This window comes from Eptesicus fuscus, chromosome 4 (genome assembly GCF_027574615.1).
Source record: "Eptesicus fuscus isolate TK198812 chromosome 4, DD_ASM_mEF_20220401, whole genome shotgun sequence".
NCBI classification, from domain to species: domain Eukaryota; kingdom Metazoa; phylum Chordata; class Mammalia; order Chiroptera; family Vespertilionidae; genus Eptesicus; species Eptesicus fuscus.
In genome coordinates this window covers 113069826-113083421 of record NC_072476.1, presented here as the reverse complement: position 1 = coordinate 113083421, position 13596 = coordinate 113069826, and the positions used below count along the sequence as shown (strand labels likewise).

The following is a 13596-nucleotide window of genomic DNA, read 5'->3' as shown; positions in this document are numbered from 1 at the left end:
CATCGATGTGAGAGACACATCGACTGGTTGCCTCCCGCATGCACCCGGACCCGGGCCGGGAGGAGCCTACAACCCAGGTACATGCCCTTGACCGGAATCAAGTCCGGGACCCTTCAGTCCACGGGCCGATGCGCTACCCACTGAGCCACATGGCGGGGGCCCGACTACCGGTTGCAGCACCATCACGCCTGCAATTGCACTGATTTCTGTGTCCCCCCCCCCTCCCCTCTCCACGCCCCGCCGGACACGAAGGCCCGTCCTCTCACGCTCCTCGCAGCCCAGGAGGAAGAAGGCGGCGCCGGCAGCCGGGGGGTCAGGATGGCGCGCCTGATGCACTGGATCGAAGACGCAGGCGCCACCTGCTCGCGTCAGAGGACGGCGTGCGACAGCCTTCCCTCCGGCTCAGGCTTGGGGCGACCACGGACCCAACACGCTCAGAACAGTGCCCGGGCCGTCGGGCGGACACGCTGTCCTTACAGCCACAGGAGACTCACCTCGTCAACACGCGTGGCCTTAATTACGCTGAAAAGATCACATTCCCCGACCACGCAGCTCCACACTCTCCCCCAAAACTGACCTCCCTCGGTGGTTGTAAATGGCATTTTGTTTAAAAAAACAAACAAAAAAAAAGCCTTGTCTTGCCCTGGCCATTCGGCTCAATGGTTAGTGTTGGCCTGTGGGCCCGAGGGTCACGGGTTCACGTCCCGGTCAAGGGCACGGCCCTGCTTGAAAGGTCAATCCCCAGCTCGTCCGGGAGGGGCCCACACAGGAGGCAGCCAACCAGTGTGTCCCTCTCACATCCACGTTTCTCTCTCCCCCTCCCTCCTTCCCTCCCTCCCACTCTGTCTGAAAACAAATGGAAAAAATACCCTCGGGTGAGGACTTAAGAAAAAGCATTGTCTTGAAAGAAGTAGAGAAATGGAAGTGAAATCATCGACGTGCAAAAGAGACGCACAGCAACAGAAGTGGAAAGACGACACGCGAGGCAGGGCTGGCGGCCGGCGGGATCTCGGAGGCGGGATCTCGGGATCTCGGAGGCGGGGAGGTGTTCGTTGCTCGGCTCAGCGCACGCAGCCGCGTCGCTCGTTACAAAGGGGATTCTCCGTGTCCTCCACCGTGTAAGACGTGGCACACACACGGTCTAACTCATCGCCAGCGACGCCACGGACCGAGGGGCACATGGGTGACAGACTCAAGTCCTGGGCCCGAGCTAGCCAAGCAGCTGAGAAGTTACTTTTTCCACCCTTTTACTTTAGAATTTAAAAAACAACAACCTCGTCGTGCACGATTATAAAGTCCATGTGTCTTTAAAAAACTCTTTCCGGGGTGTTTACACAAACGCTCGTTTCTCGTGTGTGTTTGCAGGCAGGGAGATTAACGTTGTGCCCGTTGACATTACAGCTGGACTAAAAGCGGACCTGTCCTCTTTCACAGAACCACCGGGAGATCTAAATATTTGTGTTCAGCCGGCCGGCGTGGCTCAGCGGTTGAGCGTCAACCTATGAACCAGGAGGTCAGGGTTCGATTCCGGTCAGCGCACAGGCCCAGGCTGTGGGCTCGATCCCCAGTGGGGGCGTGCAGGAGGCGGCTGATCCGTGATTCCCTCCCATCACGGATGTTTCTCTCTCTCCCTCTTCCTTCCTCTCTGAAATCAATAAAAATATTTTTTAAAAAAAAACTGGGTCAAGACGCCATTTACCGGCTCCATCACCACTTCCACTGCTGCCTGCAGGCCCGTCCACCTCCGGCCTGGACGGCGGTTTGCAGGCCACGCCCGCCCCCGGGCCGGAGGTGTTTTGCGGGAGAACCCGTTTTGCCAATCCGCCTATCTCTAAGGTAAAAGTTTACACTTAAACCGTCAGAAATGTGTAACCACACAGCGAGTGGGACTGTTGCTCTTTTCCCTACAGACCCCGGGATTACGAAGACCGTCAGGCCCTGCAGTCTCCCCCTCCATCACCCCCACCTGGGGCCGGCCCCCCCACGCTGCGCTCACAGAAACCTCCGGAAATCCCGCCTTAGCCGAGCTCACAGGCTCCGGGATGGACTCAGTCGGCACCAGCGTCGCTGCCCTGCGTCGGGCAGGCCCTGGAGGTCAGGAGTGAGTCATCGATCAGAAATTAGTTTGGTGCGAACGTTAAACATAAAGACTCCGCCAAACAAACAGTTTTTATAAAGTGGTTTCCTGTGGCAACAGCCCTCTCTCCGGCATCCACTCCCGGAAATGATGACACGTGACTCATCAGTGGAGACGGTCACACAGCCGCCCGGCCGCTCCGACGTCCTTCTCTCCCCACGAGGCCAGCCTGGCCCACAGCCTCAGTGGGTCCCTGGCTGACGAGCTTCTGCTTCCAACGGGGCAGGTCATGCCTGCTCCGCGAGGCCGCGCCCAGCTCCCCCGGGCCCTGGGAGAGGGCCTCCTCACCGCTCACCGTTATGCGCTGTCTCAGCAGTGAACGTCCTAAACGTTCTCGCTCTCTCCCTACAACGGAGCCGCCTTTATACCAAACCTATATATTATATAAAAGGCTAATATGCAAAGTGTCCCCTCGGGAGTTCAACCGGGAGACCAGGAATTCAACCACTTGCTATGACGTGCACTGACCACCAGGGGGCGGCACGGAACAAAGGAAGGGCCCGATCAGCCCTGATCGCTGGCCAGGCCTAGGGACCCTACCCGTGCACAAATTTTGTGCACCGGGCCTCTAGTTCTAATATAATCGGATTTATCACCAGGAGAGTTTCTTTTCTGGTTAATGAGAGCTATGAATTATGCACGATGAAAATCCTTGTGTTGGTAAAAATTAGCAAAAGAGGGAAAAGCACAGAGAGAACAGAGAAGCGAAGCAGGAGTCTCCAAGGGCAACTGTAATGGACGTGAATTTAGGGCTTACTATGCGCCACGCTCGGCGCTAACATTCACCCATCACGCTCGCCCGGAAGGAAGCATGTCCTTCGCACTAAACCCGTTTGCACAGAGAGGACGGGGGCGGGAGGCTGGGAAGGTGGCCGAGTCCTCAGCCAGGCTGCTGCTCTGGGCTCGCGGCTTTCCTCAAGGGCCGAGTGACCGGCCGTGGCTGCCCCGCCCGCGGTGCCCCATTTGCCCGGTGACGAGGAATTACCAGTGCGGGTGCCGAAGAGACACACGCGAGCGGCCATGGGGGAGGTGGGAGCCGGGACAGGACACCGGAGTCCCCGGGAGCCCCAGGAGCCAGGAGGACCCTCCGGGCCTGCACGGGGCGGCCCCGCGGACACCCACCGTGGACTCCCAGCCTCCAGGCTGAGCCAGGAGCGGCTGTGACCCTGAGCCCAGTGGGTGGCGGTGTGCTCCGCAGCCCAGGACACGCAGGCGCCGCTCCCTCTCCCGCCATCACCTCGAAGAGCTTCCTCCAGGCAGCTCCACCCTGGGAGCCGGGCCCACGAACCTCCTGGGAGCCGGGCCCACGAACCTCCGGGGAGCCGGGCCCACGAACCTCCGGGGAGCCGGGCCCACGAACCTCCGGGGAGCCAGACCCACGAACCTCCGGGGAGCCGGGCCCACGAACCTCTGGGGACCCAGACCCACGAACCTCCGGGGAGCCGGGCCCACGAACCTCCGGGGAGCCGGGCCCACAAACCTGCGGGGAGCCGGGCCCACAAACCTGCGGGGAGCCGGGCCCACGAACCTCCGGGGAGCCGGACCCACGAACCTCCGGGGAGCCGGGCCCACGAACCTCTGGGGACCCAGACCCACGAACCTCCGGGGAGCCGGGCCCACGAACCTCTGGGGACCCAGACCCACGAACCTCCGGGGAGCCGGGCCCACGAACCTCCGGGGAGCCGGGCCCACGAACCTCCGGGGAGCCGGGCCCACGAACCTCCGGGGAGTCGGGCCCACGAACCTCCGGGGAGTCGGGCCCACGAACCTGCGGGGAGCCGGGCCCACGAACCTCCGGGGAGTCGGGCCCACGAACCTCCGGGGAGTCGGGCCCACGAACCTCCGGGGAGTCGGGCCCACGAACCTCCGGGGAGTCGGGCCCACGAACCTCCGGGGAGCCAGACCCACGAACCTCCGGGGAGCCGGGCCCACAAACCTCCGGGGAGCCGGGCCCACGAACCTCCGGGGAGCCGGGCCCAGGAACCTCCAGGGAGCCGGACCCACGAACCTCCGGGGAGCTGGACCCACGAACCTCCGGGGAGCCGGGCCCAGGAACCTCCGGGGAGCCGGGCCCAGGAACCTCCGGGGAGCCGGGCCCACGAACCTCCGGGGAGTCGGGCCCACGAACCTCCGGGGAGTCGGGCCCACGAACCTCCGGGGAGCCAGACCCACGAACCTCCGGGGAGCCGGGCCCACAAACCTCCGGGGAGCCGGGCCCACGAACCTCCGGGGAGCCGGGCCCAGGAACCTCCAGGGAGCCGGACCCACGAACCTCCGGGGAGCTGGACCCACGAACCTCCGGGGAGCCGGGCCCAGGAACCTCCTGGGAGCCGGGCCCACGAACCTCCGGGGACCCGGGCCCACGAACCTCCGGGGAGCCGGGCCCAGGAACCTCCGGGGAGCCGGGCCCACGAACCTCCGGGGAGCCGGGCCCACGAACCTCCAGGGAGCCAGACCCACGAACCTCCGGGGAGCCGGACCCACGAACCTCCACGGAGCCAGACCCACGAACCTCCGGGGAGCCGGACCCACGAACCTCCACGGAGCCAGACCCACGAACCTCCGGGGAGCCGGGCCCACGAACCTCCGGGGAGCCGGGCCCAGGAACCTCCGGGGAGCCGGGCCCACGAACCTCCGGGGAGTCGGGCCCACGAACCTCCGGGGAGTCGGGCCCACGAACCTCCACGGAGCCAGACCCACGAACCTCCGGGGAGCCGGGCCCACGAACCTCCGGGGAGCCGGGCCCACGAACCTCCGGGGAGCCGGGCCCACGAACCTCCGGGGAGTCGGGCCCACGAACCTCCGGGGAGTCGGGCCCACGAACCTCCGGGGAGTCGGGCCCACGAACCTCCGGGGAGTCGGGCCCACGAACCTCCGGGGAGCCAGACCCACGAACCTCCGGGGAGCCGGGCCCACAAACCTCCGGGGAGCCGGGCCCACGAACCTCCGGAGAGCCGGGCCCAGGAACCTCCAGGGAGCCGGACCCACGAACCTCCGGGGAGCTGGACCCACGAACCTCCGGGGAGCCGGGCCCAGGAACCTCCGGGGAGCCGGGCCCAGGAACCTCCGGGGAGCCGGGCCCACGAACCTCCGGGGAGTCGGGCCCACGAACCTCCGGGGAGTCGGGCCCACGAACCTCCGGGGAGCCAGACCCACGAACCTCCGGGGAGCCGGGCCCACAAACCTCCGGGGAGCCGGGCCCACGAACCTCCGGGGAGCCGGGCCCAGGAACCTCCAGGGAGCCGGACCCACGAACCTCCGGGGAGCTGGACCCACGAACCTCCGGGGAGCCGGGCCCAGGAACCTCCGGGGAGCCGGGCCCAGGAACCTCCGGGGAGCCGGGCCCACGAACCTCCGGGGAGCCGGGCCCACGAACCTCCGGGGAGCCGGGCCCACGAACCTCCGGGGAGCCGGGCCCACGAACCTCTGGGGAGCCGGGCCCACGAACCTCCGGGGAGCCAGACCCACGAACCTCCGGGGAGCCGGGCCCACGAACCTCCGGGGAGCCAGACCCACGAACCTCCGGGGAGCCGGGCCCACGAACCTCCACGGAGCCAGACCCACGAACCTCCGGGGAGCCGGGCCCACGAACCTCCGGGGAGCCGGGCCCAGGAACCTCCGGGGAGCCGGGCCCACGAACCTCCGGGGAGCCGGGCCCACGAACCTCCGGGGAGCCGGGCCCAGGAACCTCCGGGGAGCCGGGCCCACGAACCTCCGGGGAGCCGGGCCCACGAACCTCCGGGGAGCCGGGCCCAGGAACCTCCGGGGAGCCGGGCCCACGAACCTCCGGGGAGCCGGGCCCAGGAACCTCCGGGGAGCCGGGCCCAGGAACCTCTGGGCGTGCACGGGAGCCCGAGTGGCCAGGCCCCGCCCGGCCAGGAGCAGCCACCTGCTCCCCTGCATGTGACACAAATGCTGCTTCACGGGCCACGGAGCGTGGGACGGCGTGTAAGGTCGCGGCGCTAGTTCAGCCTCTAACAGACGCGTCTCCCGTGCTCCCTCCAAGTGGGCGGGCCGCTTGCTAAGCCCTGGACAGTGGGGGGTGCGCCCCAGTCCTGGCCTGAACCCCGCCCGTGGCCCACCCCCCACGTGGACACACCCCTGCATGTGGACACCCCCCACGTGGACACCCCCTCGTGGGCCCCGCCCTTTCCTCGCCCACGCGGCTTTGGAAACCGTGTCGAAGGGAACGCCGGTGCCCGCGGCGCCCGCTGCCCAGGAGCCCGTTTTCTGGAAATGAGCTCCCGCCGGACGGCCGAGCTGGGAGATGCCCGGTTACGCGGCCGGTTACGCGGCGGCACCGCCGGAGCTAATACGGCAAGAGCGACTAGTCCGCGGTTCTGCAGGAGTGGAGGACACCCAGGACTGGCACTCACCCCTGCGCGCCCGCCCTGCACCGTGGCCACCGGCACGGCCGCCTCCCAGTCGCTGTGAGCCGGCGGGTGGAGGCGGTGCTGGGTCACCGCCCAGGTGCCGCTCATCTCCCAGCGGCGCCGCTCCGGGAGCTCGGGAGTGCTCGGCGGGGCTCGGTGATGCTCAGCGGTACTGGGAGCACTCGGGAGTGCTCGGCGGTGCTCGGCGGTGGCAATTGATGAAAGCGGGCGCAGCCGGCATCCTGACCCGCTTCTGACACCCTGGGCGGCCTCCTTCCTGAAAGGCGACAAGCCGTTTGGCAGCGATGTCCTCTCGGCAACGTGGATGCGGTCGTGGCTCCCGGAGGACAGACGAGGCCCCGCCACGGGAGCGCCGTGGCCCTGACCCCACGCGGGAAGGCGGCAGCTGCCTGCGTGGCCTCCAGCCTCCCTCCCGCCTTCACCCGCGGCCGCCCGCTGCGGGAACCTAAGCCGCAGGTAAAACTCATTCAGAGACGCGCGCGCCCGCGGGGTCAGCTTGGAAGCGGACTCACGGAGAAGGGATGTGCGAGGCCGAAGGCCGACTGCCCACCCACGGGGTGCCCGGGGCCGTCTCCCCCCCTGTCCCTGGACAGCGGGTCCACAGCAGACAGGACCCTGGCGGTGGTTAGAGGCGCCGAGTCCGCCCGGGCAGCCGCGGGGGTTCTTCTGGGAGGAGGCAGCGCGCCGGGCCTGGGCGCATCCACGGCGCCGGCCAGCAGCGCCCGGACCCCGAGTCTGCTGTGTGTGTGTGGGGGGGGGGGGGGGGGGGCGGGGGGCTTCTGTGCCCAAGTAACATGTTTCTGGGGGCGACTTCCTACTTACCAGGTGGCCACGCCCACGACCTCGGGGCACCTCAGTGATGGAAAGGAAGGGCAGGCGCCGGGGCCCACTCGTGTCTGTGTCATGAACGGCCTTCGCCTGCTGTGAGCCGCCGCAGGGGACAATCAGGCACAAGCGAACCTGGACCAAACCTAGGCCTCCTCCTCGCTCATCCTGAACACAGTCCGTCCCGGGGCGGGCCTGGCCCGGAGCGCTGGGACCTGCGCGGCACACCCGAGGCGGCTGGCTCCGTTCTGGGTTATCGGGGAGCACCCGGGAGGCCCTGTCCACCCCGTGCAGAAAATGGGGTTATTTGTCCCAAGGTTAGACCGGCAGCTGACTCCCCCATAGCTTCTGGGGCAACTGGGTGGCACTTTAGAGTTACAAGGCATGCCAAAGCCCTAACATGCCTTCAGAATAATCCAAAAATATTACATGTCAGTGGAATTTTACTATTACAATTTTATTATGTTCCTTTTCTTAAGATATTTTTCATTGATTTCAGAGAGGAAGGGAGAGAGAGAGAGAGAAACATCAATGATGAGAGAATCATGGATCAGCTGCCTCCTGCACGGGATCGGGCCCACAACCCAGGCCTGTGCCCTGACCGGGAATCGAACCCTGACCTTCTGGTTCATAGGTTGACACTCAACCACGGAGCCACGCCGGTGGGCTTATTGTGTTCCATTTTTGGAAAAATCGCCACCCCATCTGTATACGTTGTGCTGTAACTAACACTTCCTATAGCCAAGGTATTTATTAACCAGGTGTGAGCTCAGATCCTCAACACCAACGGGGGTGTCATTTTTATTATTACTAACATCATCGTTATTTTATAGGTTTCAACACTAATCAATGTCTGGACGTCATCGCAGCTGCCAAAAGGTGGCTCCTACGCTCACACCCGGTCTCGTGGCCCCGTGGCCCGGGCCCCGCATTAGGACTCTTCGGCAGGATCACCGGCATCTCCCATTCCCTTCAGGCCGGTCGCCTGTGCAGTCCGGCGCCGAGTGCTCTCAAGGATCATCCTCGGCAGCCCGCCCCGGAGAGCCACCAACGTGCTGACCGGCGTTCCCAACGCCGAGGCCCTAACCAAGGCTGTCGCCCCAATAAAAATTCTCTGAACAAGCAGATTTCTCAGAACCCACACCACACTGCCCACTTGTAGGGCTCGATCACTTTCTATGAACGAGGAACACTCTGAGTATGCACACATACATACATACATACATGCATACATACTGCATGTGCATGCGTGGGCGTGTGCCAGTTCACCTCTCAAATCATCAGCAAACCTCCCGGGGGCTCATCAGGATCTCGTTTGTGAGGAGTCAAACTATAATTTGGGGGCCTCTGATGCTCATGAACCCACAATCGCCTCCAGTGACTAAACTGGAGGTGCTGGGGCCCCACGGAAGCCCTGGCCCCGCCCATGTCTCTACAACGTGGGGGAAGCTGCCCCTGCGCCTTGAATCGGTTCCTGTGTGGCTGCTTCCTGAGAAGCAAACATCAGGTTGTGCGGCGAGACTGCAGGCCGCATGCTTCCCGCAGACAAACGGCTCCATCTCCCGGCTGAAACCAGCAGCGTGTCATTAGCCGGGCGGTGAAGCCACGGCGCCGGTCACTGTGGACGGAGACCCACCTGTCTCCTGACCCACGTCCGTGCATAGTAGCCGGTCAGCCGGACCTGCATCTGGGAACCTCCTTTCACGAGTCCACAACCTCCGCCGGTTGCCTCACTCGGAGGGTCGGGGGGAAGGCGAGCATTGGGGTGGACGCACTAGAGCGGGGCTGTCCAAAGAAATGTAACGCGGCATCATTTTTTAATTTTCTTCTCGCCCCACTTAAAAGGGTGAGCAAAACAAGTGAAACTAATTTTAATCTGTTACTTAACCCAATAGACCCAAAGAGGATCAGCTAAAACATATAATTAATATAAAAGTTATTGAGCTGTCTTACATACGTGTTTAGTCCTAAGTCTTTGAAGTCCGTGATCTCACGCACGCCTCTCAATCTGGAGCAGCCACGTGTCGGTGCTCCCGGCTCCGTGGTCGAGGCAGAGCGGTCGGGCCCAGGGAGGAGGTGAATGGCGGCATGCGGAGCTTTCAGGGCAGGGGAGCTGCGGTGTGACCCTACAGGGGCGGGTGCAGTCCTTACATGTGTGTCCAATCCCACACGGCATGCGGCACAGACAGGGAGCTCTGGACTCTGGGTGGGGACGTGTCGGGGAAGGTCTCCGTTGTACCAGGTGCACCCAGGGGGGTGGGGGGGGGGCTGTGCAGCTGTGGGGCAGGTGTATATGAAAACTACCTTCTGCTCAGTTTTGCCGTAAAACCACTGGGGCGCCCCAATCACTCCATGCACCCCTAGGTGCCCTCTAGCCTGGAAGTCACCTGCCCACACTGTCCCAGAACAAATCCCCACTTTCTCCAAAGCCCACGTCCAGGTCCCTCTCCTAGACGCTCTGGTGTCCCCACCTCCGTGCGTGTCCCCCACCTCCGTGTGCATGAGGCCAACGCCCAACCCTATGCAGAAGTTCCTTTAGGGCAGGATCTGCCTCCTGACTCTACAGTCCTCACGGCTCAGAGACCCGCCCATCGATGTGGCGGCGGGAGCCCAGTGCCACGGCCACTTGACCTTCCTTCGACAGCACAACCACGCGGAGGGAGGGCTGTGCCCACCGTCCCTCTGCGTCCCAGAGTCACACCCACTGAGACGTGGTCTCTTCGCCTTTAACGGGCGTGGCTGCCACGCAGGTGAGGCCCGCAGCTCGGCAGGTCCTCACGGAGGATGGAGCGTCCCGGGACAGGCGCTAATGCTCGCCCTCGCGATGTCGTCCGCTCGGCACGTTTTGTGGGGAAGCAGACAGACGGCCTGTCGCTCCCCCTCGCCTCGGAGGGCACCCGGGACTCTGCCCTCCCCAGCTGTGCCTCACGACCCGCCAGCCCAGACGGACGGCTCCCCTGCCCTGCCTGCGCAGGCGCTCAGACGAGCAGAGAACCAGCTGCAAAGGGAGGCAGAAAGGGCCACCGCGACGCACCCTGAAGCACGCCGGTCCCAAAGGTGGCAACCCTGATCCGGGTCCGAAGAGGGCGGGGCACGTGATCACCTGGGAGTGGGCACGTGGACAAGGGGCAGGGCCGCGTGAACACGTGGGATGGGCACGTGGACAAGGGGCGGGGCCGCGTGGAGATGGAAGGGATGCGGCCAGGAGCCCCAGAAGCTGAGAGGCCAGAAGGACCGCCCCCCCCCCGCCCCCCGCCAGCCCTCGGAGGGAGCACAGGCCTGGGGAGCACCTCGGAAGGCACGCCGGCCATTTCTTCATTATTGGCAGCTGAATCCAGGGATGGCGGCAGAGCCTCATCCTGGAGACACATTTTGCCAAAAGGCACAGGTGTTGTCAGCTCGACCTTCAGCCCCGGTGCCTTCAGCCAGGTGCTGGGAAGTGGGTTTTATTAGGTAAATCCAGCCACGGACCAGGAATGAACAGACTCGGGCCCACCCAGCAGTGAGCGTTTACAAAGAAGCCCAAGCAGGTGCCAATCTCCTTGTCTTGACCTTTGGTGAAACTTCCTGGTGTTTGGGGTATAAAATAAACTCGCTGCAGCGGCTCTGGGTCCCTGTCTCTCCATCAGAGGACAGTGGTCCCACCTGGCCCCAGCTCTCCTACTGTGTCCGTGTCTGTCTCCTTCATTTTCTCAATCCCCCGTCGCCCCCACTCAGGAACCGGATCGCCTTCTATCCGTGCTGGACGTGGAAAAGGGATCCCCCCCTACAAGGCCCTGACGCCCCGATTTCAGGTTCTGGCCCAGAAGGGGGAGCGCGTGTTCCTGGTGGAGGCCAGTCTGTCGTCATGGGAGCAGCAGCCCCAGGACACGGACCCTCCCTGCCCCTCCTTCTGGGGCTTTGACCGGGTTCTGGGAGCAGCTGAGCCCTGTGCCCCGCAGGGGGACCCCGAGACCTCTCCCTGCAGGGCTCAGGGAGACCCATCCCTGTGTCTGTGCCTCGGCCCTGCCTCCCGCTCCCCCGGGCTCCCGGGCAGGGACAGTGCAGTGGGCGCCCAGGCGGGCTGCTGGGCGGGAAGCGCAGGCCACGAGGCTCAGGGACTCCCCACCCCCTGGCCGAGCCCCCAGCTGCAGGATGGTGCAGGGCCCCCCAGCCGCCCTCCCCTCCCGGCCTTCCCCCTCATGAGTCCAGCCTGGGCCTCCACTTCCTGGAGCACCTGGGGTGACAGGAGCCAGCAACTGGGCTGTGGTGCCCATTTTCTAGATGCCAAAACTGAGGCTCAGAGAGGGGAGCAGAGGGCCCTCCCCCAGCCCCCTCCCCCTCCACTCAGCCCAGCTCACAGGGCTCCCCCAGCTGCGACCTGGTTGCCTTGGTGTCAGAGGGGGGGGAGGAGGAGATTTCTGAGAAGCCATCCAAAATACACACCAGCTGGCCTTCCTTCCTCATCCCTCTCTCCGCTCCACAGCCTCCTTTGTGCAGGTAAGTGGGGTGTGTGTGTGTGGGGGGGGGGGGGGGGAGGCTCTTCCTGGCCAGGCAGCCGGGAGCAAAGGAGGTCAGGGAGGCAGCGGGCCCAGGAAGTGGGTTCTGGGACCCCAACCTCACCCAGCAGAGCTCCTGGGCCTGGGCCCATCGCCCTCCCACAGCTCCCAGACCAGGCCGGCTCTTTCCTGCCTCCCTGCCTTCGCACATGCAGTTCCCTCCACCGTGAATGCCCTTCCTCGTCCTTCAGGGCCCAGCTCGGCTGTCAGTCCCCCTGTGGGGGCTGGGGTTGGTCCTGGCAGTGGGCGGGGGCAGCCAGGAGGGAGGGGAGCCCTGGGCAGAGTCCAGGGCTGACTTTTACTAACGTACAGAAGGGCTTCAGTATCTTCAGAACGTGGTGTCCGTGTCCGTGTCCGTGTCCGTGTCCGTGTGGCTGGGCCAGCGAACTCACCTTTCACAGCAGGAAGCCAGTCTGTACACAAAAATGAAAATATGTCCTTGGAGAGAATCATAAGTACTTCAACCTTCAATGTCCTCAGTTCTTTTTTTTTAATCTTGAAGGGAATTTTAGGGGAAGTAGCTCTCGTCTAGAGGAAATGTGTATATGAATTCAGCAATTCCATCAACTTCTCTTTCTTATTTTTTTAAATATATGTTTTTATTGATTTCAGAGAGGAAGGGAGAGGGAGAGAGAGAAACAACAATGATGAGAGAAAATCATTGACCGGTTGCCTCCTGCACGCCCCCTACTGGGGATCGAGCCCGCAACCCGGGCCTGTGCCCTTGACCAGAATCGAACCTGGGACCCTTCGGTCTGCAGGCCCATGCTCTACCCACTGAGCCACACCGGCCAGGGCAACAGTCTTTTAATCAGCTCGTCTGCTGATGGCACGTGGGCTGTTCCCAGATCTCAGCGCTTGTAACTGCGCTGCCATGAACAGAGGTGCAGTTCTTTCTGATGGGTGCTCCGGGTTTCTTAGGATCCATCCCGGAAGGGGGACCCCTGGGTCCATCGGCAGATCCATTTGGATGTTCTGAGGACCCTCATGCTGCTCCCGCAGTGGCTGCGCCCGCTGCCTCTCATGGTGTGTGTGGTCCATGGCGTGTCCTCACCTGTGGCAGCGAAGTGACACCTCACCTCCTGGTTCCTCTCCGCTGGGTCGTGGGTCACCGGCGGCCAGAGGCCTCGGCCACATCGCCCTCCGGCGCCTCCACTGCTCCTGGGGCGTCCGGGGACCCCTCCCGGGAGGGCATCTGCCGTCCATGAACCCACATTCGTCGGGGAAAACCCTCGCCTGCGCCTGGCGTTTGGCAAACCCGACCACAGCGTCTGCCCACGGGCCTCCGGCTCCTGCTCCTGCTCCTCAGCCATCGAAGAGCCGCGGCCGGCGGTGACGCCCTGCAGGTCCCGGCCAGCAGCCCGGAGGGGCGCGTCCCGTTTACAGGCGGAATCCTCGGCCCTCCGCGGGCGAGGCCGGGCCCTGGGGGCGGCTGCTGGAGGCCGAGTGTTTAAACAACCAGAACGGTGTTTAGGGGAGAAGAGCTGTGGACGTGACCCTCTGTGCCCGCTGGCAGCCTGACGCACACGGCATCCAGGCCTTCCCGAGAGGAGCCGCCCTGTGTGATGATCGACGTTCCCTGGTGACCACACACACACACGCACACACACACACACACACGCACACACGCGCGCACGCGCGCACACACACACATGGGCGCAGCGTGACCCCTGACCTCTGGCCTCCGTCCACACTATGGACA

General features: G+C 64.2%; 1 long non-coding RNA gene across 1 annotated transcript; it reads left to right on the top strand.

The window, feature by feature from the left end:
- The first annotated feature begins 6726 nt into the window (after positions 1 to 6726).
- LOC129148751 (uncharacterized) lies at positions 6727 to 8545 on the top strand. The gene is made up of 3 exons (XR_008555732.1): positions 6727 to 6987; positions 7357 to 7673; positions 8190 to 8545. It is a non-coding gene; the product is annotated as an uncharacterized LOC129148751 (long non-coding RNA).
- Positions 8546 to 13596: the final 5051 nt, after the last annotated feature.